Source organism: Macadamia integrifolia, chromosome 6, assembly GCF_013358625.1.
Source record: "Macadamia integrifolia cultivar HAES 741 chromosome 6, SCU_Mint_v3, whole genome shotgun sequence".
Lineage (NCBI taxonomy): Eukaryota > Viridiplantae > Streptophyta > Magnoliopsida > Proteales > Proteaceae > Macadamia > Macadamia integrifolia.
In genome coordinates, this window is record NC_056562.1 from 6,145,487 (window position 1) to 6,172,975 (window position 27,489).

General features: G+C 38.4%; 2 long non-coding RNA genes across 2 annotated transcripts; one reads left to right on the top strand and one right to left on the bottom strand.

Annotated features, from left to right (window-relative positions):
- The first annotated feature begins 4,106 nt into the window (after positions 1–4,106).
- LOC122082349 lies at positions 4,107–21,860 on the top strand. The gene is made up of 2 exons (XR_006141297.1): positions 4,107–4,165; positions 20,785–21,860. It is a non-coding gene; the product is annotated as an uncharacterized LOC122082349 (long non-coding RNA).
- Positions 21,861–24,857: 2,997 nt separating this feature from the next.
- LOC122082892 lies at positions 24,858–26,908 on the bottom strand. The gene is made up of 3 exons (XR_006141442.1): positions 25,722–26,908; positions 25,047–25,182; positions 24,858–24,943 (listed from the first exon to the last, which is right to left on the bottom strand). It is a non-coding gene; the product is annotated as an uncharacterized LOC122082892 (long non-coding RNA).
- Between the last annotated feature and the right edge of the window lie 581 nt (positions 26,909–27,489).

A 27,489-nucleotide genomic window follows, 5' to 3' on the forward strand; every position in this document is an offset into this window, starting at 1 on the left:
AAAAAAAAAAAAAAGTAGTCATCATAGAAAATATTGTCCTAAATCCAAAATGATCAAAAGTAGCATTCAAACACAACCATCATAAAATAGTAGAATCAGACAAAGGGCCCATTGCCCCTAAACTACTCCAAGGCATCTAAAAGCCAAGTCCTCTTAACAGGCTCTGCACAGACAAACAACTCCCTCCAACTAGGATCAGCACACATATGACTAGTGGCCTTTAAGTATGTCTCCTTTGACATATCCGGTATAGAGGATAATACCACCTCACATGCACTCACACTGAAATCTTGAGGATGAGATGCACCTTCCCCACCATGAATAGGAGATGTAACGGAAGTACTGGATGCTTTCTCAATTTTAATGGATAAATACTTCTCATACAAGTCCTTGACGTGGCTATCTCCCTTATTGGCGCTCTTTTTCCTTCGTCCCGTGGGTGTCCTATCAAGATTTCGCTTTGTGGTGGTCTGAGTTGGAGTAGGAGTAGGAGTATCCTCATGGAAGGAGTCAGTCATGCCTAAATGCACCAGGGTACTAGGGGATTCAAAGACTTGCTCAGTATCAATAGTATTAACAGCTTCGATGTCATCCAAATCTTGAGCGCTGTCAACCCCTAAGTTACCTCTAGCATATGCATCCCCAAATACCATGCTCAAATTTGGCCAATTGCTTAGTCCATACTTCTTGTATTTCAACCAACCTGGATTTGCCTGCATAAGCAATCATTGTATCACTCAGATGTACTAGTTATTGCAATCTAATTTTGAAATAATTCAACTAGCTAGTGAGATCTATTGTACCTGTATTGCCCTATCCCATACAGACTCATCATCAACTGTGATTGATTTTGTCATTGAGTTCCACCCAAATCCAGTTGTGTCAAGTGGTCTCTTGAATTGTTGGTACTCCTGTTTCAACTTGTTCATCTTGTTACGTAATTGTTCTCTCCCAACTGTACGATTTAAAGCTTTCTAAAATTGCTTTGTAATGTCCTCCCATCCAGTTTTGTTAAATGAATTACCGGATTTATTACCATTTTTTACAGCTTCTTTCATTGCCTCAATGAAAACAGTAGTCTCAAGTTCTATCACTTAACGGCAGGGATACTACTTCCAAACATAATAGCTAAACATTATAAGTTAGTGTAAAAAGTTAGCGTACTGGGTTAAGAAAGACTGAACACTAAAAAAAGAATTAACAAAGCTAATCTTCTGAATATGATACAAACATTTGTAAAACATATTTACATGCATGAAGACTAACAATTTCTTGTACTAAAGAAACAAAAAGTAATATAAGCGACAAAAGACCGCAAAGTAACAAAGAAACCCAAGTAACAATGTCTTATTATAATTATCAAATAAAAATTACCAAAGAAATCTGGAAATCAGATTTGGAATCATACCCAAATTGTATCACTCAGATGTACAATGTCTCATCTCAATTTCTTTTTTCTTTTCTTTTCTTTCCCTCCCTTTCACCCTCTTTGCTGTGTCCATAAAGCCTCCATGATAACCACTTAACCAGCAACACATTTGATCCTCTCCCTTTTTCTATTCTCTTCTGAAATGCTAAGCTAAAACCAAACCTTATCTCAAATCCATAAACTTGGTAAGTCACATGCTTGATAAGAAATGGGTGAACATTCAATCTTCTTGCTGGCATATTTTTTGTCTGAAACACATTGTGCCACACTGATAAGAAAATTCTGTGGATTAATAAGTTGGCCATAAATGGAGGTCCATAAGCCACTTCATTATCTGGCTAGCAGCCTAGCACAAAATCACCTCATAAACAGAGTTCTTGTGACTCTCATCATTTAAGATTACATGAACACTATGCTCATGGATTATTTTTCATCAAATGATATCTAAAGTTGATCTGTTTAAAGCAGGTGCCATGGTTCTTGCAGACCGTGGATTATGCTGCATTGATGAGTTTGATAAAATGTCTGCAAAACATCAGGTTTGTGACTTTTGTTTCAATTGGCCAGCCCAATAAGTTGTGCATATGGGATTTAAGGCTTGGGGTTTATCAAAATTTTTGTTCATCTTAGGCTCTATTAGAAGCCATGGAGCAACAATGTGTCTCTGTTGCAAAGGCTGGGCTAGTAGCAAGTTTATCAGCATGTACTTCTGTGCTAGTAGCGGCGAATCCTGTTGGTGGCCGTTATAAGTAATGTTTTTTTTTTTCAATTCATTTCAGCCTCCAGTGATCTTTTTTATGTTCTAAAATTTGTTTCTTCATGGACCATCATCTGGGTTACTTGAAGCTTCCTATCTTTCGTCATGATATTTAAATGTTTGAAGCTCCCCAAGAAATGCCTTCGACAGTTGGAGAGATGCAGATCAGGTCTGCCGATCTGAAGATACAAGATTTGTTAAAAAATAACCCTAGAAAATCCAAGTCCGATCGGTCAAATTGCAGAGGCTTAGAGGTAAACAATACTGAACTCTCCATTCTTGATTTGGGTTGTAGATCAGGGTATTATAAAGGTTTAATGAGGTCATGATCCATCATCAACATATTAGAGAAAATCTAAAGAGCTAGGGCATACCTGTTTGAGCGACAACGAGCAGAGATCAAAAGGGGAAACCAAGGTCGATCGTGCTTCTCTTAAATCTTCTCAGGCGATCGTGCTTCTCTTCTCCGGCAATCGTGCTTCTCTTCTTCGGCGATCGGTCTTCTTCTTCTCCAGTTCTGTGGAGTAAATATGAAAGGCAGAGGTGAAAATACCGTGGGCGAGTGTATTCCGTTGGTCGAACTTGAGAGTGAAGTCGATGATTAAGGTCGATCGTGCTTCTTTTCTCCGGCGAGCGGTCTTCTCTAGCTCTGAGTGCGCAAAGGTGGAAGGCAGAGGAGGGGAGTGGTCTCCTTCTTCTCCAGCTCTGGGTGCGCAAACGTGAAAGGCAGAGGAGGTGAGTATTTTATCGGGAATTGTCTCTGAAGTTGTTCCTTTTTTAGAACGTTTGGAACGAAACATGGACGGAACAGCAAAAAGTCGTTCTGTCTTCGGTCGTTCAAATTGTTTTTTTTCCAACTTTTGTTTCAAAAAAACTGAAATACATCATATGGTTGCTAAATGGTTTTTTACGTTTTTCTGTTCTATTGAAACGGAAAAACGATAGAAACGTTTCTTAAGAACAATACCAAACGGACCCTTGGTCTTTGTTGCTCATCTTCTGGTTGTGAGCGCAATTGGAGCACATTTGAATTTATGAGTATTGACTATTGAGTTCTGAGTACCTATACTTCACTTAATATGGTTTTATTGAAGATAGGTAGATAACCTCATATTATTAATGTTTTTCAGATTCACACTAAGAAGAGGAATATGTTAGAGCATTAACGGTTAAATGATCTTGTCTACATTCAATATAATCGCCGACTTCAAGCAAGGTTCCAAGAAAGAAAAGAACAATGCAGAAACTACAATCCATTGTTGCTCGATGAACTTAATTGGAGTAGTGAGTGGATGATTGGTGAATCAGAGGATGAATTAGTTCATCCTGAGAATGATCTCACTTGGAGAGATGTTGATAGAGCACTTGGGGCATCTTTATCATATCAAGGCCACAATAGACCAAGGAGGGCTCCAGCATCTACTAGTGGAACCAATCTTTGCTATACCCGACGTGGTAGGAGGGTTGAGCTTGAGGATTCTTCAGATGAAGAAGTGGATGAGATGAGTGAAAAGGATATTCGTGATGATGAAAACATTGAGGACGATTATGGCATAGCTCCAAATGATGCAAGCCAGCAACATAATGCAGATGAAGAAGAAGATTTTAATTTAATTACTGATTTGGATTGAAAGTCTCTGAGTCTTTGAACTTTGAAGTATTTTGAGTCTTTAAACTTTAAAGTTTTTGAGTCCTTGAACTTTTAAGTATTTGACTTTCATTGTTTACTAAATTTTTAGCATTTTAGTTTATTTTATGTTTTTTCTTCATTGAAGTTTAAAGTTTTTTAGAATGATTAAGAATCCCCAGGTTAGTCACTTTTCATTCATTTAATTTGGCATCTTGATTTTTACTTTCGATGTGTTTTAATGCTAAGTTCTTAATTACTTCTTTGACAGGAGCAGAAATATAATGGATGACCTTAGGACTTAGGCACTCATTATGGCATCATATTAGGCACTCATTATGGCATCATAGAGGTAAGTATATTAAATACTTGTATATTTTATGTCTTCTTTTCTTTATATTTATAATTTTATTTCATAATTATGTATTTATATTATATGTTAATATGTTTTTGATTGATGATTGATGAAGATGAACTTAGTTTATTCATTTTATTGATTTGTTTTTTTGATGAATATCTTACATTGGTATGAATATGAACCTTTAATATTTATTTAGCATATAAATAATAGGATTCAACTAGGATTTGAGCCAAATAAATTGGATTTATAAAAAAATTACACAGGAATGCTTTAGTCAATAAGGTGACGCTTTATGCCCGCCTTATCGCTAAGGCGCTCCAAAAGACCCTCAAACGCCTCCGTCGCCTTACCGCCTTAAAAACTATGTCATGGAGGCTACGGGGTTGCGGAGAGGAACGAGGAGAGGACCTCATCCTGAACTTTGCGATAGCTTATGATCTTCCCATTGTGAACACTTTCTTCACAAAAAGAGAGGGGGGCACTTAGTTACTTATAGAAGTAGGAATCATACCAATTAAATAGATTTCTTCCTAACAAGAAGGGTAGATAGAAGTTCGTGTAAGGGCTGCAAGGTTATCCCTGGGAGTGTATTGCCACCCAACATAGACTGATGGTCCTGGATATGTGTCTCAGTGCAAAGAAGCATAGGAGGAGGGAACCTATGTACCATTAGATAAGGTGGTGGAGATTAAAAGGTGAACCCCTAAATACATTTACTGATAATGTAGTCAAACAAGGAAAGTGGGACTTTTGAGGGAGACATCAATGTGATGTGGAACGAGATGATGGTTGTATTATGGTTGTCAAAGAAGTTCTAAGGGAAGCAAAAGGTAGTCGCCAGACCCTTAGGGAGTAAGGTTCAAGATCTCGATCTCAACACAGGTTTTGCTGGGCAAAAATACCAAGATCTGGTACTTTCTCCCATTCATCTCAATGGTTGGTTTTGGTGGCCATATTGGCTTTTGAATCCTTGAATCTTGTCAATTAGCCTATTTTAGGCCTTCAAAAAACAGTGGAAACATCAGTTTTTTAAAAACTCTCGTGTTCTACCTCTACGTGCAATTTTAGGGGCTTACCTGTGGATTAGTGATTATAGATGGAAGCCTCATTGCTGTCGATTTGGTAGGATAGAGTAATACCTACCTCCTTCAACTTATTTCTGCAACTTTGTGGCTTGGAGTTGAGGATTGAGCAAATTGGGAAGAACTCCCTTGCATTGGACTTTCAGTTTCAAAGGTTGAAGACGATGGGTCTCCTTCCCCATTTGATTTTATTATTTCCTCGCCCACACTTTCCGAAATGCTCATCCCTCTCTTGTATTTACATCTTGCCATTAAATTATTTCCTATTCATAGTTTGCCCTTTTCAAACAACTTTGTTGCCCATGAACTGCAACTTTTCTTTGTTAGAATGCCTTCATTAATTTACAGAATTGCGATCCACTTGACTACTTGAGCTGTGTATTATTTTTGTGGTCCCATAATTGATCCGAGTTGGGTTTTGAACTCCGGATCCGCATCAACAAGGCTGCCTTATGGCCCTGGTTCTGTTAATAGTCTAGGTAGCTGCTTGATGCTTCTCATCTACCAACCGATTTATTATGCTTTTCTAAACCTCCAATTCTTAATGAGAGCATTTTGAAAGAAGGTACTGCGAAGATGCTCAACTAGGAATTATTGGCTTCCTCTTGGTCCAACTTCATGAGTCTCTAACAATAAGAACTAAATGTGGTTCCTTGAGCTTTCTAAGCCCACGCCCACATCCTATGTCGTAATCCTTCTGACAACCGCTACTACTAATGAGAATTGATAGAACCCAAAAGTATTCAGTGAACTTTTTTTTTGATTCTCCATCAACTTCCAAGTATCCATAGAAAGAAGAACTTTGGCTCCTGTGATGAGTTGGAAGAAGTGAATTCCTAGTCTATAGAGGAACTCATTTTAACAGCCCAAGCTAACTGGAGAGTGAAATCTTATACCTACCCTGGCAATCCACGTTCATCCTGTATATTTTGAGCAGCACATTGCATGCTTTGAACTGCAAACAGATGTGGTACTTGGTATCATTGTTGAAGAAGGTTTAATCAATGAGAAGTTTAAATGAACTGCTAACAGATGTGGCTCTCAGCTCATTTTACTGCTTTTTGTTTGCATGACATATAAAGTAGATTGCATTTGCTTCAGTAATATAGTGGTCTCATGCGTTGTTTGCTTCGTGTTAATTTGTATTGCATCATTATAAGGACTATTAGTTCTAACATCAATTGTAGGTATGAACTGCATCATTCAAATTACTAACTTAATTATAGAACTTATAGAGATAAAATCAAGTTAACGTGAAGATAGCTCTCTATGGCCGTTAGAATTTCTCATCTTGTTTGAAATGGTGGTTCGTACGTAGTAGGCACAGTTTGAAGACAATTTATCACAGTGTTTTTCATTTTTTGTCAGTGGTTAATCTCCATTTTGGGTTCATGGTCCAACCATATGGTTCAGATTGTATGACTGTAAAATAATTATTGAAAGGTAAGAGGGTATATATTTTTTAAATTATTTACCAATGCCAACTGGTCTTGTTAGTTATTAGGTATGATCATTATGTTCCAGATGATAAATTGCGAATTGTGACTTTTAAAACTTATTGGCTAACCTTTTTTAGGAGTTTGTTCTCTCACTATATAGCCTGACTGTGGGCTTATGGAATAATTGTCTGGTTTGGATGTTCAGTTTGTTGGTTCAACCGTCCTATCTGGATAGTCTTTGATTTAGTCAATGCTTTCCATAAATATAGCGGTACTGTGGTTTAGTATGACTGCAAAATGGGCGGATGAAACATTTCTAGCTAGTGTTTTTGAAAACCATGCCTGAGTAGATGGTCAGACTGCTAGAATTGTGATTGATCTTAATTTTGATTGCACTAAACCCCATTTATCACATGTTTATTGAAAGCTTTGACTTCATCAAGACTGTCCACATCATACAGATGAAGAGTCAAACTGAACAATTAAACCAGCTGTTAGGCTGTAGATTCATGTTCAAGGTATTCTATTGTAAGAGAATAAAATCTTGAAAGCATGTAGTTTAACGGGTCTCAAACTCAGAACTTTATATGGAACACAACCTCATAGGGCTAGCAGAGAAGTCCAACAACGACAACAAGAAGAAGAAAGCCTCATCCCAACTTGATGGGTTCGGCTACATGGATCCAAGCAAGGACTGGGAAAAGGAAAAATAAAAGGAAACAAATAAAAATAGTAACGAAGTAGAACGCAGCTAGATGGGGTTTGCTACCTGGATCCTGGATCGGCTCTATTCGATGCCATACTTTGGAGCAAGGCCTAATCTGTGCTAGCAGAGAATTCCATTTGATTTTATATTAGTTCTATTTATTATATGGGAAGTGATCCTCTGTTCGGAAGTGCAGCCTATGGCAGCTTTCTCTGTGTCTATCTCTCTCCTTGATGTAGATCCAGTCCACAATTTGACCTCCAAAGTTGGAACACACCTGGTCCCAACTTTGCTGCCCAATTAATTCCTATGTAAAGCTGTCGACCAAATTTATCCTCTTTTCTTTGTGTGAGGTATTTATGCCAGCTGTATGGGTATATACCTGTGGAAACGCAATCCTAAAGCAATGCAGAAGGTAATGGAAAAACAAGAACAAACAATTCATGCAGGTTTACGAGGTTCGGCAAGATTGCCTACGTCCTCGGTGAGATGAAATTCTACTTCACTATCGATGGAGAATAGGGTTACAACACTCGTCCTCACACCTCTCAGAATTGCTTATAGAGAAAGTAAACCTCGCAAAAAATATATAGCAAAAAACCCTAATCCGGAAAGTACAAAACTGCCCTCAAATAAAAAATTTCGAGTGGGGGGCGCACTTCCTAGATTAAATTGCGACGGAATACAAGACATCGTACACCAACATATACCACCTTGCGGATGTGAACTTCCAAGACTTTCTTGTATAGCATTACGTGGAGAATAATCAGGAATAGGTTGAGAGGATATTGAAGACTTTGGACAACTTGCACAAAGAGAATAATGCCACAGATCCTTATCAGGTCTGTTGGGGCCCAATTAGGAGTTTTTTTTTTGGCTGAAATACTTCCTTGCGGCAGAGGTTTATTGTGAGTCCCATTGTCTGGTTGACAAGGATAATATTTTGGGGAGATTAAAAATGGAAATGAAGCTTGTGTGAGAGACAAAGACTAAAGGAAAGCTGCCTTGTATGGACTCTTTTGAAGGCTTCTTTTTCTTTTAGTTTCTATATTAAATTAAGTTTCCTATTAGTTTGGAGTTTTATTCTCTTTCTTTTATTTATTTTGTAATCAGTTACTTGGTCTCTAAGAAGTAATTGATTACAAAATAAATAAGTACTACTTGCGGATTTACAGAAAGAACAATATTTCTCCCAAATCTTTTTTTTTTTTGGGATGAATAAATAATTCATTACCAAGAGGAGAAGAATATACAAAGGGGGAAAAGGGTGGGGGGAAGGGAAGGCTTAAGCCAACAAGGAAAGCCAACCCAGGGGAGCAACTAAAACAAAGGCAGAGCAGCACTAACTAAGAGGATACAAAAAAAGGGGGGGGGGGAAGCCATCAAGCAGAAAAATAATGTCAAAGCACATCAATAATATATTACTCAAGCCATCAAGTGGTGGTGGGGATGAGATCAACCTGAAGATTCCAAGAGGCAATGATGTGAGTGTTCCTTAGAGTATAGGGAACAGGACGAGCCTGGAGGGCTTGGACTTTAGAAGTAACATAAAAAAAGATAGCTTTCCAAATCTTGTCTGGAGAGCGAGATTTGGGAGTCTATCTACGAATGTTACGCTCCATCCAAAGATTGTTAATAGTAGTACAGAAAGCCAGTTTACCAACTGTGTCACAGATGGAGGAACCAGAGAAGGTCATATTTATCCATATCCATTCTCTATCAAAAGGAAGAATGGATCTCCTAGCTGGCCAACACTTGGAAAGGACAATTTTCCAAACAAGTAGTAGATGGGGTAGGTGAAAAAGAAGTGGGAGATGTCTTCCGTACCCAGGGGACAGAGGCAACAGAAAGGGTTGGCATGAATATGGCGGTAAATGAGGAAGGATTGGATAGGGAGGCAATTGGTAAGGCACCTCGAAAGGGTGAAGCTATAACGAGGAATATGACCTTTAAACTAGACCAACTGATGCCAAGGAACTACTGGGGTAGAGGTTTAGACGAAAGACTAAGCAGAGGCAGAAGAGAATATCCCATTGGATTAGGGGAGCCGTATGCATTTATCTTCCCTTCTTCTATGGCTAGGGGGAAGACGAGGGAGGGAGGGAGGAAGGAGGGGACCAGCCACAAGGAGAAAGGATATAAGAGACGGAAGCATTGATGGGAAGACCAGAAGAGTAGATAGCTCTGGGAGAAATCAAGTGAGATAGAATGCCCGAAGGATGCCAGGGGTCTTTCCAAAGAGAGGTGGTCCGCCCATTGCTTATGGAGGAAGAAATGGCCTGTAGGGCAATGGTCCTATGACTGAGGATTTTTCTCCAAATCCAGGAGGCATTAGATATGGAAGGAGCTGTCCAAAGGGAGTTATGCTTGAGCAAACCCAGAATGAATCCAGTCAATCCATATGCTTTTGTGTTTGGACACAATTTTTCATATGAGCTTGAGGATTCACACAGAGTTGGCATCTTTGATTCTCCTGGTCTCTAAGCCACCTTTGGATTTGGGAAAACACATTTTCTTCCAACTTAGAGGCCGAAGAAATTTGGAGAAATCAGAGCCCTTCCAAAGGAAAGAGCAAAGGAGGCCCTAAAAAAATCTTAATCACAGAAGTAGGGAGGGCAAAGGTACCGGATCAATAGAGGTACATGGACTGGAGGACCGACCTGATTAGGGTAAGACGGCCAGCGAAAGAGAGGAGTTTGCCTTTCCAGAGTTGAAGCTTCTTCCTGAGAAGATCGAGCAAGGGAGTGCAATAGTGGGAAGAGAGCCTAGAGGAAATAAGAGGTAACCCTAGGTACTTAATAGGCAGGGAACCCAGCGGAATTCCCGAGATTTCAGAAAGGGAGTCTTGGACCTTAAGGGAGACACCAGAGAGGAAGATATTGGATTTGAGGAGGTTGATCCTGGGACCCGTAAGAGGTTCAAAGGAGTGGGGAGTGGTAATGATAGTGGTGATGGAGAGAGGATCAGCCTTGAAGAAGATCATGATGTCATAAGCAAAAGCCAAGTGGGAGAGGAGAAGAGATATACATTTGGGGATGGGGGAAATAAGATGGAGGTAGGTAAAAGATTGGATAGAGCGGGAAAGGACTTCCAAGGAAAAGGAGAAGAGAAGAGGAGAAAGGGGGCATCCTTTGCGGATACCACGGCTATATGGAAAGTAACCGGCCGGACTACCATTCACTAAGACAGAGAAGCGAGGGGAGGAGATGCAGGAATGGATCCAATGAGCAAAAGAGGTCGGGAAAGACATTTGCAACTAGACATTGGTAATGAAGTCCCAACTGATTGTGTTAGAGGCTTTGTGAATGTCAATCTTGAGGAGGGCAGTCGAAGAGTGGGACTTGCGGTCGAAACCGTGAACGATCTCATGACAGAGAATAATGTTATCTGAGATGTTCCTACCTGCGACAAAGGCAGACTGGTTGGGACTAATAAAGGAGTCAATGACTTTCTGGATTCGATTGGCAAGGATTTTAGCAATGAACTTGTAGAGAAGATTACAGAGTGAAATGGGTCTGAAGTCGTTCATGCAAACCGCACCTTCCATCTTGGGGATGAGATAAAGGAAAGTGTGGTTGATCCCTCCGATTTGATTAGGGTTGTAAAAGAAACTACGGATCGCAAGAATGAGGTCATTACGAATGATGTTCCAGTAGGCGGAGAAGAAGCCCATACTGAAGCCATCCGGACCAGGGGCTTTATTGGCCTTATGGGAAAGGACAACCGACGGAATTTCCTCCTCGCTGGGAATGGATTGGAGGAAGGGAATGGAATCATCCGAGACAAACTTATTGAGAAGATTAGGGGGGATAGTGGGGAGGGGAAGAGGAGGGGGGGCAAAAGAGCCCCTGAAAGTGAGACAGCTTCCGACTTGATGAGATAAGGGGAATATAGCTCAGTACCAGTGGAGGAGATAAGCTTGGGTATGGTATTGTCATTATTCCTAGCTTTAAGAGAACGATGAAAATAAGCAGAATTGGAGTCACCCAAATCAAGCCATTTGATGCGGGCTTTCTAACGGAGGAAACTTTCTCCCAAATCTTGACTGTGGTGGATCACTCCATCCTTGAATCTGTTTAACCTGATCTTTGGGGATTTATTCCTCAACCCAAGAGCACCACTCGACCATGGTTTGGGTCTATTCTGGCTGCTGATTTAGGGAGATCTGAAATCTCTCAAATTGTGCTCTAAATCAGGAATTGAAGAATCTCAGGAACCAGCCATTGGTTTGATCTGACTTGGATGACTGCTTCTCCCCTACATGATCTCCATTGAATCCTATTATGGTGCTCTTCCATTGGTTGGTTTGTGTATCTCTTTGACGGATTAAATCTGAGTTATATTCAAATTTATGACCTGCGGCTAGGGGTTTTATTCTACTGCTGGCTGTATTGTTTAGTGGGAATTATTCTACTGTTGTGTGGGTGTTACCAGCAGTATCAGGACTTATTGAGAAATCTTGGTTTAGTTTCTGAAAGTTGATTGTGTATTCTCATTTAATTCTTAAGAAGTTCCTTGTTGGAGCTGTCTAGTGATCCTACTTGGGGTTAGGTCTTGTGACTTAGCCTTACATAACTCCTCCCCTAAACAAGAGGCACGAATGTATTTTCTCATGGGGAGGAGACAGAGAGACACATGGTTATTTGTTTTTTTGGCAGTCAGGCTGTTTGAACCAGATTGGACCACCGAACTGTCAAGCTGGTGGGAAAATTGATCCAATATCCATCCTGTTAGTTATTAGGGCTCTGCTTTATCAAATGGTTGGTGAATTTCCCCCACCATCTAATGAACTACCCATATATACCAAAAATATCAAGGGCATTACTGATCTTTAGGTCTTTCAGTATTTCACCAGGTTTCCTTTCTTTACATACTCTGTTTAATATATTACCATATTTTACAATAATAGCTGTTATTTGTTGGGATGAGGCTTAGAATGACAGCTTGTTCGAAATAATAATTGCCCATCCATATTCAATCGTCAATATTTAACTAGTCAATTCAATTGACAGTTTTTAGGAAAGATTAAAATTGATGAATAAACTCGTTTAAATTGTTATTTGAACGTTTAATAAACTTTAGCTTAATATCTAGTATCTTGGGATGCTGTCAGTTTTAGTAATGAAATTTTGCATAGTTTAAGTTATCCCGAAATGGAAAAGTTGGAACTATTTAGTTCTGTCTTACTTTTTTTTTGAAACATTTCCATTAGTTTTTGTAGATGGAGATGGAATTGTTAGAGCCGATGTTCCTTTTAGAAGGGAAGATTCAAAGTATAGTGTCAAACAAGTAGGTGTAAGTATTGAGTTCTATATTGAGAGAGTTGAGTCTAGTTGAACAGTTGTTTTATATCTGTATGCATTGAAGATTGACATATCCATAAATATGCTTCTTATTCTATGGAGGAGAATTAGGATAGCTGCTCCCCTCTGAAACTTTATTGAAAATTTTAGTGTTTAAGGTCTTTCTCATACTCAAGTTGAACTCACATAGGGGAGGGTAAAACAATTCCCCGTAAGGGGGTCTCTATGAGCACTCCTTGACCCTCACTCAGAATTTTTCACTGATGCATTTTGAAAAATAAAAAAAAAGGTGCGTACCTAGTGCATGAGGCTCCCACCATTGCGAGGTCTGGGGAGGGGTTCATAATGTATGCTGCCTTACCCTTGCTTTGCAGAGAGGCTATTTCCTGACTCGAACCTATGATCACTAAGTCTCAATGGAGCAACCTTACTGTTGCACTGAGGTTTTCCTGTATTTTGAACAAAATGCATTAGTGCAAAATAGTGTTCTAGTGATTATCAGCAAGCTAAGGCTTTGTACCCTGGTTGGATAAATCAGAATCATTGAGAGAGTGATGCAGATATAGATGTGATTGATTGGTTGGACCAGCATAACCAGCTTTGGAACCAAGAGTCAAGAAAAACTGGTCCAACCCAGGGCTTTGGTCCATAAGGTTTGGAAGTAACTTATTGAATAGTTAGTAGTTTATTTATTTATGTCCTTTATTTCCAAGATTGAGTACATGGGAGTTAGAAGTAGAGTCGGATTGCAATTTGTTTCCAAATTTGGTTTTATGTCGTGATAGAGTATGTTTATATTTTTTGTGTTTTTTGCTATATATATATATGTATTCAATGGACAGTAGTAGTTTTGAAGTTTTTGAATAGAAATGTTGAATTGGTTTGTGCTCTGTGAGATTGTGTGCTTCTCTTTCCCCCCTACTACTTTGATCTTTCCCTGGTTTCCCCTTCTTCTCTAACTGGCCCAAACAATCGAAGGCACATCTAAGGAAAGTCCCACAAATGAAAACTTGGGCCTGTCAAGTGTGGTTCAAGCCCTCCCTTTTTGTACTTCCCTTTCCTCCCTACTACTTTGATCTTTCCCTGGTTTTCCCCTTCTCTTATTGGCCCTCCACAGAGCATAAATTGATTCAACGTCTATTAAAAAACTTAAAAACTACTTCTGCTGTCCATCGGTTATAAAAACTCATAAAAATATAAACCTACTCTATTACGGCATAAAACCAAATTTGAAAAACTATGCAATCCGATTTTACTTCCAACTCTCACATACTCGACCTTAAAAGTCTTAAACTACTAAATAAATTACTTCCAACCCTTGTTGGACCAAAACCCTGGGTTGTATCGGTTCTTCTTGGATGTTGGCTTCCAAAGCCGGTCATTTGGGTCCAACCAATCAAGTGCCTCTGTATTTGCATCAGAAAGTGTCAATGATGCTTCATTCATGTTCATGACAATGAATTAAAGATAAAATATGTTTGCATTGTATGCATCATTCACGGGATCTTCAAGTTCTTGAAAGTATATAATCAGTGGGTAAGAGATCAGCAGAGGTTAGTTTACCAATCTTAGCATACCTATTATTGGGGTCAATCTAGTCTTCCCTTATCTCTATTCCTTTGCGAGCACATTGGAATAGTATTGGAGCTTAGATACTTCTAAATTAGCCAATAAGATTGGTCAAAATATTCAAGGCATAGCATTCTATTTGGAAAAGAATCTATTTCTTAGATGGTACAAATCGATGTGCCATATATTTAGTATAGCCTATGTATTATACTTGTCAAGGCGACCCAAGGCAGTGGAGGGGTGCCTAAGCACTTAGGTGGCTTGGCGCCCGCCTAGGCATTGCCTAGACGACTAAGGTGCCTAAGTGTTATTTTTCATTTTTTATTTTACATTATTTACTATGCTACATATACGTTTTATAATAAAAAATCAACATTAAGCCACATCAAGTCATCAAAAATAAATATTAAGTCACATCAAGTTATAAAAAATCAACATTAAGTCACATTAAGTAATTAAAAATCAACATTTAGAGAAATGTTCTTGCTCTCTAATAAGTTTGACTTGCATGAGACTTTTTGTGTTGGGTAGAGCATAAGGCCAGCTTTCCAACAAGTCTAAAATTACTTAAATATAAGCCGTAATGACAGTTATTTTTTAGTCAAACTTATTTTAAAGTGTGCGAATATTTGTTAAAATCACCTGAATAAAAATAATTTTATGGACACCAAAACAAAAGATTAGTTTACCACACTTATGGTTTTTGGCAATGTTTTATTACGATAAGATTTAGGAAATTTGTAGAATTGAGAAAAACACAAGCATTTGAAAGTTGAATCACCCCTAAACAAAAAAAATCTACATTTTTGTTCTTGGACTGGGGGGGTTGACTTTTTATCATTTTGGAATTTGATTTTAAAAGTATTTTTATTGGATTCAAATAGGGGTTTTTATTTTTTATTTTTTTATTTATGAATATCTTAAGTAAAAAAAACATATACTTAAATGATATTTGACATAAATAAGTGTTGCGCCTTGGAGCTGATACTGGTTTGGATACTTACTCTTCGGCGAGAGGCCTAATAGGAGTTGTTCCAGTCGTCAATCTCGGCTTGGTAGGTTCGTCGAAGTTCCCAGACCCCATCTAGGCTGTCTAGGCAGCACCTTAACAACTATGCTATGTACAACCATAATGGCTGTAGTGTCCACATGTTCTCCTTTCTCTAATAATAAGGAATATCTCCTTTAATGATTCTCTGGTTCTTCTCTCTTTAGGCATTACTAATGACTGCATGGTTTGCTCTGGCTCTACCAGGCCCTGAACCTTCGGCCTCAAGGTTAAATACATGATCAACAAGCCATTGAGGTTGCAAAGAGGCTGGTAATGACTGCATGGTTGGACAGTATTGCAATTTGACTGCACCACATTGCTCAGTTGAAGATTAGATAGTGTCTTGAATCCGGATCTATCTATTTTTTCTAATGCTTCTGCTCTTCTAAACATGACTCTAGTTTAAGTCCTATTATCATATTCTAGCTTGCTACATGTTTCATTTAGTGAAGTTCATGTACAGTCTGATGTGTAGATAGGTTTAATTAATAACCTTAACCCTGAGGACCAAGGGTCTAAATATGGATACATAGGGATTAGGTTAACAAATATCATTGAAGGTTTTAAATATGAATGGGCAATCTTGAATAAGGAGATGAAAACCTAGAGGAAGGACCATATGAAATCAAATTTTGCATTAGAATTGGAACTATCCAGTCAAGAAGCCAATGAATGTTGTCGATAAAAGGAAAATCCAGAATATATTTGGATTCATGAAGAGGTTTGTAATGAATGATTCTGGTGGGGAATAGATCTGTTCCTGTAGTTGCAGGTTTTAAACTTTACCAAACTCAATTATGCAGCAAGAAATATGGCAGTAGCCCAAAGAATTGCATTGCAGGGAGCAAATATAATAAAGCAGATGGTTGTAAATGGTTCAAGAACCCTTTGCAGTATTCCATTCCTGAGGGAATCCATCAGACCTCACCATTCCAAATATCAAAACCCTACTTTAAAGTGTGGTCCACAACTTGATTTTCTTGACCAATAAAAGAAGCCTAACTCTACAGGGTAAGAAACCGGAGGTAAAAGGGCATGGATATGGTGATGCAGTTGCATTAGACAATAATTCTGTATGGAGGCCTGTGTGCAAGCTTGGGAGACCCATAAGGTGCTAGTGGCAGTCCAATGAGTTGAAATTGACCTTTGGTTTGGGTTTTTATTTGAATGGGCCTAATTTATAAGCCCATAAAGTGGGGATAAAGTTAGTTCATGGGATTATTAGTCAAGTGTTTTGAGTTACATTAGAACACTTATAGTTTGATAGAATAGTGTTTTGAGTTTATTTACTTTATTGAGTGTGTGAGTGTGATTAGGAGTCCTTTTATGAGTCAATGTATGGATTGTAGAAGCTTTTTGTATATCACCTCCATCAATTAGAGATGATTTAAGTAAACAATATGAGTTTTTCTTAAGAGTTTTGGCATTGTCGAGCTCGACATCCAGGATTGATTATCCCATATTTGATTTCTCCTCTTCTCCTCTCTAGATCGATCTCTTCTGTTTTCCCTCCACTTCCATTGATGATTTCTTCCCTTAATTACCCAGTTGCTTCCTTTTTCTCAGATCTGATCATAGATTTTAAATCCATAATCTGAATTTTCAGATTGCAGTACTTAGCATTAGATCCAAATCTATCTGTTAATCTTATAAATTAGAAGAAGAATCACAGGAAAAAGAAGAAGAAGAAGAAGAAGAAGAAGAAGAAGAAGAAGAAAGGGGAGGAGAGAGAGAGAAGAGAAACGGATGTCTCCCACTCCATTCAATATATAAAAGAAATAACCCTACAAGGGCATAAAGGGAAATATGCTAGCAATAAATAAAAGACAACTAAAAAAGCAAGGGAGAGAGAATCGTGATTAGCGCTAACTGCTAATCCCGACTCGATGTTCTCCTTCCCCCTCTTTCAATTCTTCTAACACTCATAGATGTTACAGATTTTCTTAACTCTACCACTCCCTAGAGACTTAGTGAAAACATATGCAGGTTTTCTCCTGTGCGAGCATGACTTATAGAAATAACTACTTGCTGCATCTTCTCCCGAACAAAGCAAATTTGTCCTCTCATGGAACACTAGAATTGGTGCAATATGAATAGCAGTTTGGTTATCACACCACAAATGCATAAAGGAAGCGCACTCAAACCCAAGTTCCCTCAACAACCGCTTCACCCATATCAGCTCACAATTGACATGTACCATGGCACGATACTTAGACTCTGTGCTAAATTGAGCCCCGACGACCTGCTTTTTACTCTTTCAAGACATAAGGTTTCCACCAATAAAGCTATAGTACCCAGTGGTTGAACACCACCTATCAACAGGAGATCCAACCAATCAGTATCACAAAAACCTTCAACATGTCCATGTCCATGATCAAAGTATAATAGACTATGACCTGAAGCCTTGAGATACCTCAAAATAGAATAACAGCCTCCCAACGGGATGCATGTGGAGATGAAAGAAATTGAATCACAACACTGACAGAGAAAGCGATGTCAAGTTGAGTCATAGTCAAATAATTCAGCTTTCCCACCAACCTTCAATACTTCTCAGGATCTTTTAATAAATCACCTCCTTCAGCTGTAAGTTTCATATTAGGCAACCTCAATACCCAAAAAGTACTTCAACTTTCCTAGATCCTTAGTATGAAAATGTTGCTATAAATGCACTTTCAAACTTTGGATTCCTTTAACATCATCTATAGAAATGACAATATCATCAACTTACACAACTAGAAATATCCTCCCTACACCAAACTTGATAAACACTAAATGATAACTGTCACACCTTGACATCCCAAATTCATAAACTACATCAGTGAACCTTTCAAGCCATGCGCGAGGAGACTGTTTTAAACTGTACATGGACTTATTAATCTTGCACAACACACTCTCCTCATGAGCAACAAACCTCGGAGATTGCTCCATGCATACTACATCATTTAAATCACCGTGAAGAAAAGCATTCTTCACATCAAGCTGATACAACAGCTAACTGATGCCAACTTGGCAACAGGAGAAAAGGTATCTAGGTAGTCAACAACATAAACTTGGGCATACCCCTTCGCAAATAATCGGGCCTTCAATCGAGCAAAAGAACCATCAGGGTTAACCTTAACCATATAAACAACGGCAACCAATAGCTGACTTTCCCTTAGGCAACGGTACAAGATATCAAGTTTGATTTTCCTCCAAAGCAAGCAGTTCTTCTATAGCTGTCCTCCAGTCAGGACTAGATAATGCCTCTGCAATAGACTTAGGAACAGGATGACAAGAAACAGTCGAAAGACAAGAATGAAAAGATGACGACATACCAGAATAAGACACAAAGTTAAAAATAGGATGTTGGGTACACCCTTACGCTGTGCAATGGGAAGATTGAGGTTAGATAGAGGAATACCTGGAGTGGGATCCGTAGACAAAGACGATGAGGCAAGGTCTTTAGATATAGGGGGTGCTATTTCTTCCGAGGACGAGGAGTGTAAACCTACTGAACAACTTGTGGAGGAGGTGGTGGTGGCAACTCTGCTTCCGAGGCAACCTGTGGAATAGAATGATGGATAACATAAAGTGAAAGATCATCATCTAGCTCAAACAAAAACAGATGACTCATTCGATAAATGAAGAAAGAAAGAAAAACAAAACAGAGGGAAGGGAAGATGGAGAAGAAGGAGAATATTACAAAACATAAAGAATCGATTAACAGAGAAATGGAGGAGGATAAAAAGGAAAGAAAAAAGCAGCAACTGTGGTAAGGAGGTAACAGGGAAGGGAAGAAAAACGAAAAAGAAAAGGAAAGAAGAAGACAAAACAGGAAGAAGAAGAAACTTACTTGCCGAAGCCGGATAGAAGGAGAAGGCTGTCGTTGGACACGGAATGGCAGAAGAATAGCATCGGTGGTTGATTTTGTCTCACAAGGAAGAGAGATTTGAGGGTTCAGGCTGTAAGGAGCGTTGAAACTCTTGTTTTCTCTATTTATTGTCTTTGATTTCATGAGGTAGGGTGTATTCTAATCTTATACCCGTGTATGAAAAAGGTGAGAAATAGAATCAAACAGTTATTTTTTATAAAACCACACAAGTCGACTGGCCTAGTTCACAAGGTGGGACAAGGCATCACCTTGGCCACCTGGTGACACCAAAGTGATTGGCGGTTGCCTTTCATGAAGTCACTAAAGCCACACATAGCACCTCTATCAGGGCTTGGACACCTAGGGGACACCTTGACAACTATGGATCCTACCTTTTTATTTGTTATCCACCATCAACTTCTATTTGTGGGAGAGAACTTACGAACGATTGAAATGAATATCAAAGAAACTTTGAAAATATAAAGAATTTAAGAACCAATTGCTAATCACATCCAGTTGTATGTGATCAACTGAATCTCTTCTCACTTCCCTTCCATCTATCTAATATCTTCCCTCAACAACGCAATTGCTTCCTTTATCTCAGATCTGGTCACAGATTTGATCATTGAGCTTGCTTGCATCTGAGATCCATAATCTGGATTAAAGATTTTGTTATATGGTCTCTTGTCTTCATGTGTTAACCCCCCCCCCCCTCCCCAAGGGGGGGTTTCACATGTTTGGGCTTTACCATTTTTAAATTTCTATTGTTCTGCTTCTATACAGGAGTTGCTTATTCTTTTCCATTCAAAGTGTCTGGTTTGTGATTCTCAACTAGAAGACTCTCTAGGGTGAAAGATCAGGCAATTGATGATCTTAATCGTCCACTCAGTCGGCTAGCATTTTGCTCGTTTATTTCCCGTCTGTTATTGGTGATAACTGGTCTTCCTTATTAAGTCCCAAAAGTGTATGTTATTCTTTTGGCTTGTCTATCAACTATTCAACTGTTTCCATTGAACTAAAAATTTGAGGTGAAAAATGATACCTCCCAAGAACAATTAAACAAGGCATCTAAGCAATCAATGCATATGTTTGGATTGTGACACAAGATTTTCTATGGTATTTTGAAATAATGCACCTTGTGCAATACAAAGTGTTGTAGTAAAGATACTTTACCCAAGTGTGAGCCAAAATTCGTCAAGCTATTTTTTAGTTTGTGGTTGACTGCTTAAGAGAGGCGGGTGATACCAGAATGTGCATTGCATTGGATCTGGACCTGTTTGTGGCATTATGCTCATATTTTCTGCTTTAATTGTTATTGGGTGTGGAAGAAAAGAGCTTGTTTCCTCTCCATTTTTAATTTAAATAGAAATAGAAATTTCAACGGCTGATGCGGATGCCGCATTGTATTTGCAGCCATAAGGTCCTCTGTTAGTGGAATAAATGACCATTTTAGAGGATCCTTTCATATGTCAATAAGTTGTGCTACATTCGGAAAAGAGCTTGTTTTCATATTTTGAAAATGTAGTGGATCAGTTCATATTTGAAACTTTGTAGCAACGGACTTAATCCGTTGGTTTGCAATTATGGGTTTTTTTTATTTCTTACTGCAGTCAAAGCCTACAAATTCTAGTCTAGCTGGAATGAAGAGGAAAGTTGCAGAAGCACCACCAGCCATGGCAGGGGTTGGCGAGCTTCCTTCAGTTGGTTCAAAGAAGAAACCCCAGGAGTGGAGTTGTGCTCTCTGTCAAGTAAGTGCAACAAGTGAGAAGGGTCTGAATGATCATCTCCAAGGGAGAAAGCACAAGGCCAGGGGAGAAGCACTTCTAGCAAGTAAAGCAACCAAGAACACTGGTGGCTCAACTTCAACAACAAAGAAAACTTCTTCTAAACAGATTAAGACTGCAGACACCACTGACAATACAAAGCCAAAGCAGGGGAAGAAACAAAAGGACAAGGTAATAAGAAGCAACCTCCTCTCAAGAAAGATGGGGATGCACCAGTGCAGAAAAAACAGAAGATAGAAGATTCAAAAAATAAAACTGGGGAGGCCCTGGAGCAGAAAAAACAGAAGCGAGAATCTTCAAAGAAAATATTTTGGTGTGAGATGTGTCAAGTTGGTGCCTACAGCCAGAAAGTTTTGAACAATCATAAGAAGGGGAAGAAGCATGTGTCTCGGTTGGAGAAACTGAAGAAAGAAAATGGATATGCCCCAGTTGCAACTACCTTGTTGGAGTCTACTCATGATATTGCCGAAAATATAGTCATGGAAGCCAAAGAGGCAAATGGAGAGATGGAAAATGTGGATGGGGAAGCAGATGGAGTGAAAGAGGCTGATAAACAGTTGGCAGGTGAAGCAAACAGATGATGAATCAGCTGTAGACATGGTTGACAGTTCAATAGTTGAGGAGTCATCAGAGGCATGAAATGATGATTCAGGCCCAACTTCTGTAGCAGTAGTGGAGGAGCATGAGATTAAAAGTCATACTTCTGAGAGTTTACTGGTAGCTCAGTGTTCCCTGCTTAGGTAGGTTGTGAATGTATGAAGAGTACTGTGGTAACATTATCATCTAGAGTGGAATGATCGTCAATTGGATCTGCTTGAGGGTTGACCAGTCCTCTTTTTAAAGTTAATCGTAGTGCTTAGTCATCCCTGTTTTATAGTAATTTACTTGGTTCTGGCTTTCAATTTCTATCTATAGTTCTTTTTTTCTTGCCTGTTCTGTACTAATATATACAAATATATTATTAGATTTTATAATACTACATTACTATTATATTATACATAAAGAGTATAGGGTCCTGAAACAAACCGAAACCGACCTAATACCCAGTTCCGGACTGATTTACACCCCTAACCTACCTGTATCTCTGTTCCTCTCTCCCCTGCTCCCAACCCAACCCATGCCTCTTCCTCGCCCCTCACCTGCTGCTCTCACCCCCACCCCTGATGCCCCCTGCCCTCCTACTCCACCACATTTCTCTCTATTGCTATTCTGATTCTCACCAAAGCTTCTCTTGAATCCCTCATATTTTGCCAAATTGCTAAGAAGTCTCAGAACAAAACCACAAAGAATCCCACTCGAACTAAAGTCACTGGAATTAAGGATTAAAGTATCGGTATCGGTCGGTCAAAATTAAGATACGTATTGGAGGGTATCATATCATATTAGAAATACGTTAAAATACGTTAAAGATACGCACATAAATGGATAGGGAACACATTTTTATACACTTTTGCATACAAAAAAAGTTAAAAAAAATTATGTATAACATGTAGAATGCATAAATACTTAAGTAGAGGGTATCGTATTGATAGACAAATATATTGAGTTGAAAATGTTCAAAATGATGAGGTTTGAGTTTCTTACAGTTTTTTCTTTCCTCATTGCCATTGTCACTGTGATGAGTGCCATGAAGAGTTGTGGTGGTTCAAATCCTTGGCTATGACCTTCTTCTTCAATAGGAGCAACTACGATGATGTTCTGCACTTGCCGAATATAGGCATAATATTTACCCTAGTCGAAATATTTATGGTAGTGGGTCTCCCATTCATTGTAGACTCTTCCACAATGTTTCTTTCAATCTACCATTTGAGTTTCCAAAAAGGTGTGTGAATCAAAGGGGAAGAAAGAAGAGAAATATAGAAAACTGTTGGTAAGAGTTTGACGTGTTTTTTTCAAACAACAAAAGGCACATTCACACTTAAGTAGCTGTATCGTACCGTATCGGTACGTATCGGTTTGATACTATACGATACAGTCGATATGTACCGATACTCATGAGAATTTTCATGTTTTCAAAAGTTTGTATCGTAGAGTATCGTGCGTATCGGTACGGCACGATACGGTACTACCGATAACTGATACACAAAAGAGGGTCCAAAATTCCCTACAGCGTATCGGTATGTATTGTGCCGATGCCTATCGATACCGATACGTATCGGCCAATATGGAACGATATGCACCGATACTTAAAACCATGACTGGAACCAATACAAAACTTGAAGTTGAATCTCAATCTCATTTGCTTTGAAATAGTATATTAGAATTTCATTCAAACTTAAGGGAAATTGTTTCTTCTTATCTTATAATCTTAATCTCTCTCTCTCTCTCTCTCTCTCTCTCTCTGTCTCTCTCTCTCCTTTTCTGCCCCTCCTACCAAAAAAATTTTAAATATTAGTTTCTTGGTCTCTCTCTCTCTCACATTCCTCTCTTTGTGAAATATATTTTATTTAATAATATTATTCTTTTTTATTTTTTGGTAGAACAATATCATTCTATATTTACACTAAAAATCTTTAAAATGTTATAATTATATAACGGATATACAAGTTATCTTCCTCCTCTCGTCATACCTCTCTTTTACCCCTCTTCGTGAATTGCTTGAATGGTCTCTATTGCCATGGCAATGGTGCACAACAATGCTGCCGACTATGATGATAGTAGGGTGGTTGTTAGAACAAACACTAAGAAACACGAATAATAAAGAGACAATAGATCCGTACGACACAGAGATTTAACGAGGTTCATACACCAGGGTGGTGTGCTACGTCCTCGGGCGAATAAGAAGATGATTCACTATGCAGAAGAGAGATTTACACCCTAGCAGCGGCGAGGAAAAACTCACCCTGAAACCCTAGCTGCGTGAAAACCCTAGAATACAATGACTTTCTCAACAAGCAACAATACATTATATATACTCCAAAAACGTGGGTCGACCCATCGGGTCGCGGTCGATCTGGTCGAACCATACCGCGGGGGCGTAGCCCCCGCACCCCTATACAAGATCAATGATGGGCGATAGACCCAAGACCTCTGCTTCCATCACAGATCTCTAAAAATTTTCCATTTGGGTCACCACCAAAATATGTCGGATCGGGTCAATCTTCAAAACGGGTCAAGAATTCGAGACAAACTTAACAGTGACTAATAGCACTATGATTTTGGTGAGAGTTATATTATCCCCAATCTTCTTCTTCTTCTCCGCTTTATAAGCAAATCCCTATGTTTGTGTTGGCAAGGTAAATCAGGGAAGGTGAAGAGGAACTCAAAGGCTTAGTTACATTGGCTCGCCAGTTCATAAATCAAGGGAAACCTTCTCTGGCACTTCAAGCGGTAATAAAGAATGACCAAAACCCTCTTTCTTCCTTTCATTCATGATTTGATTCTTGATTTTATCTGTGATTCTGTTCTTTGCTTTATATCTGAATTTCCTTTCCATAATTCAATCTTTCTAATATATAAATTACATTTTTTCGAACCCTTTCTTCTTCTTGTCTTTGTTTTTCTTTTCTATTATTTTCTGAGGGGTATGATCATTAGGGTTGAGTTACAGTTGATGGGTTGGTCCTGCACATAAAGGTTGCATTTGGTTGCAAGGGAAATGGGAAATGGGAAGGGAAGGGAAGGGAAGGGAAGGGAAGGGAAATGAAGGAAATTTTTTTTTCCCTTTTGAGTCGTTTGGTTGCAACAGAAGTGAAGTGAAATTAATTCCCAGAGTTGTTTGGTTGGATGTAAAATTGATGTAAAATAGATATAAAATTTTAAAAAACTAGTAATCCAACCAAACTTACTAAATTATAACTAGCTACACCCCTTTCATCCAATCAGGTTTGATAGTAAAATGAAAATTAGCAACCAGTCCTTAACATGTATATGCACTCAAAATTTCAACTAAAGAATTCTCCAAAAACTGAAGTGTTCCATATAATGACTCTGGTTTTTGCTTGTCCAGCTTAGTACATACTCTTGTTTCCTTATGCACTTCTATCTGTAGATTAAGAGAGCATCGGTGTTGACTTCTGTTTAATTCTAGATTCAAAGGGTTGACATAAATCCATGCATAAACATAATTGAAAAACAGAAATGCATACATTTGCTGTGAATTTAAAGCCAATTTCGATCTCTCCCTTGTAAGTATCATCTTCAAGCATAACATTATATAAATTTGGTTGCTCTTTTACGAATCCCTTGTCATTTCCTTCAGTTGATATCCCTCATAGATGAACTCTGCATAGAAAAAACGAACAGAAGAAGAAGAAGAAGAAGAAGAAGAAGAAGAAGAGGTAGACACTTAAGAGATGCAATAATTTAGCAATTAAATTACAAAGAAAAATTTTCATGTACTGTGAGAACTCTTTCTGATCAGAAATAAAGTAGAATTTAAAAGATTTTCAAGTTAAGGACATAAGTACAAGGTTTCACTAACAAAGCCACCCTTAGTGAACATTTTTTTATCCATGATTCTTAAGGTGAGACAGCTTTTGCCACTCCAAAAATGAGAATTTGAATTCGGATTTCTCATTCCAAATAGAATCATCTCAGACATGCTGATAGTTCAGTAAAAAGTAGTTCATTCTACATTTTTAAGGAATGAAACAAATTCTATTACTCATCCAAACATAATTGATAAATGAAAATGTGTTCATTTCGGTGCAAACCATATGAACTTTGATGCTATAGCAACTAAAAACAAATCGTGTGTTCCATGTGACAACCAATCGCATCCTAAACCTAAATGAAACAGCTAATGATTGTATTTATCTTACCACATCAATGGCCTTGATCAAGAAACCTCAAGATCCACCTCCTCCGTTACTCCACATTCCTAACTAAAAATGCCTTTGCTTGAGGTTCATTTACTACGGGGAAATCAAAGACGATGTCAAGTGTATCTTTGCTAAATCGATCTACTTCTAGTATAACATCCAACAGTGCTTTAGGAGAGACATGCCTCTCTTGGATCACAGTCGCCAAACGATCTATAGAGGCAGCAACAGTAGATATTTGGCCATTCAATGCTACCTTCCCTCTCTCTCTCGAGGTACAACATGTGATGCACTAGCTCCACTCCCCTCTCCAGAATGCGATGTGGACATTGGCACTTGGGTGTTTAAATCTTCACTGCCATCGGTCTCACCTATCCCCATATGGTCAACTAGATGGATGTATGGCCTAGGTTCTTCAGAAGTTGTTCCCTTATCTATTCTCTGACGGAAAGAATCTCTGTTTGATTGAGAAAATTCCCCTGTGGCATGATCTTCACCCACAACTTCTTTAAGTTCTTCAACAGGGGCCAAGTCATGTTTCTCAACTTCATGAATTCTTTTCCTTTCCGAATCAAAAGAAAGGAAAATCAAATATTAATATATGATAATAATATCTGTGAACCACAAAATCAATTAAATACTTGTGCAATTAATCATTAAAACATATACTTTAACAACAAATGAATAACATATTTGGTCTTCTACCTTCAGCTTCTTCTCTGTGTGATCAAAACTAAACCCACTTTGCTCTAGACAAAGAAGAAGATTTCTAAAGGTCTACTTAATTTTCCTAAAACGATTGACATTGTCTTTTGTTTCTTCCTTATGGTGTTGTGGGTGCTTTGAATTCACCTCTTTAGCAACAAAATTTTAAGCCGTCTCTTTGAAAGGATTTCCTATATTTTTCCCCTCCTATACTTGGACTTGGAGGCATCGAATCATTGTTTCATCCATTTGCTCGGTCCACGTGATGTTCTTCCTTTGTTCATTGATACCTAATTCATCCTCCTATATTGCAATACATATTAGAATAGCTTCAGGCATCAAATACTTCATCAAAAGTTCATTTGAGTATGTGAGTTTTACTTGACCCATACCACCCGTAGATGCAGCGATAGTACTCCTACTAGCTGGAGTCTTTGTTTTTATTCCAAAACTTCAAAAATAAAATTGGATAAATAACAAAAAAAAAAAAAAAAAAAAAAAAATGAGATCGCATAAACTTAATAATCCTAGAAATGATATAAATATAAGAAAGCATGTTTGATGAATGACAATCAACTCTACATAAGAATTCACAATAAATGGTGTGGGAGTCCATTCCTACATAAATAACAACAATTTGGTCATTCTAACCATTGAATAAATGACATAGCCATTGGAAAAATGGAAGGTTTGCTCTGTGACATGAGCTGCTGTGGTACGAGTCAAGACCTAATTTCTCAATAAAAGATTTAAAATTTCAGCTCCTATCATTTGCAATGGTATAACTAGAGAAGATTGGGCCCCATTTTGAAGATTTTATAACCCTGGGTTAAATCCCTTCCATCAACCATAATAAATTATAAATAAATGAAGACCATAAATGAATAAAAAAAAATAATAGTAAAGAAACCACAAGAAATGGATGTGACTCGGATTGAGTGGTCAGCTGATCCAGTCAAGTAGATAGGCAAGGTTGGGTTTGTAATAGTTTTGCTTATAATTCTGTTTTTCATACTATACCCATGTGATTGCAGGGAATTCTACATCCTGTATTAAAGACAAC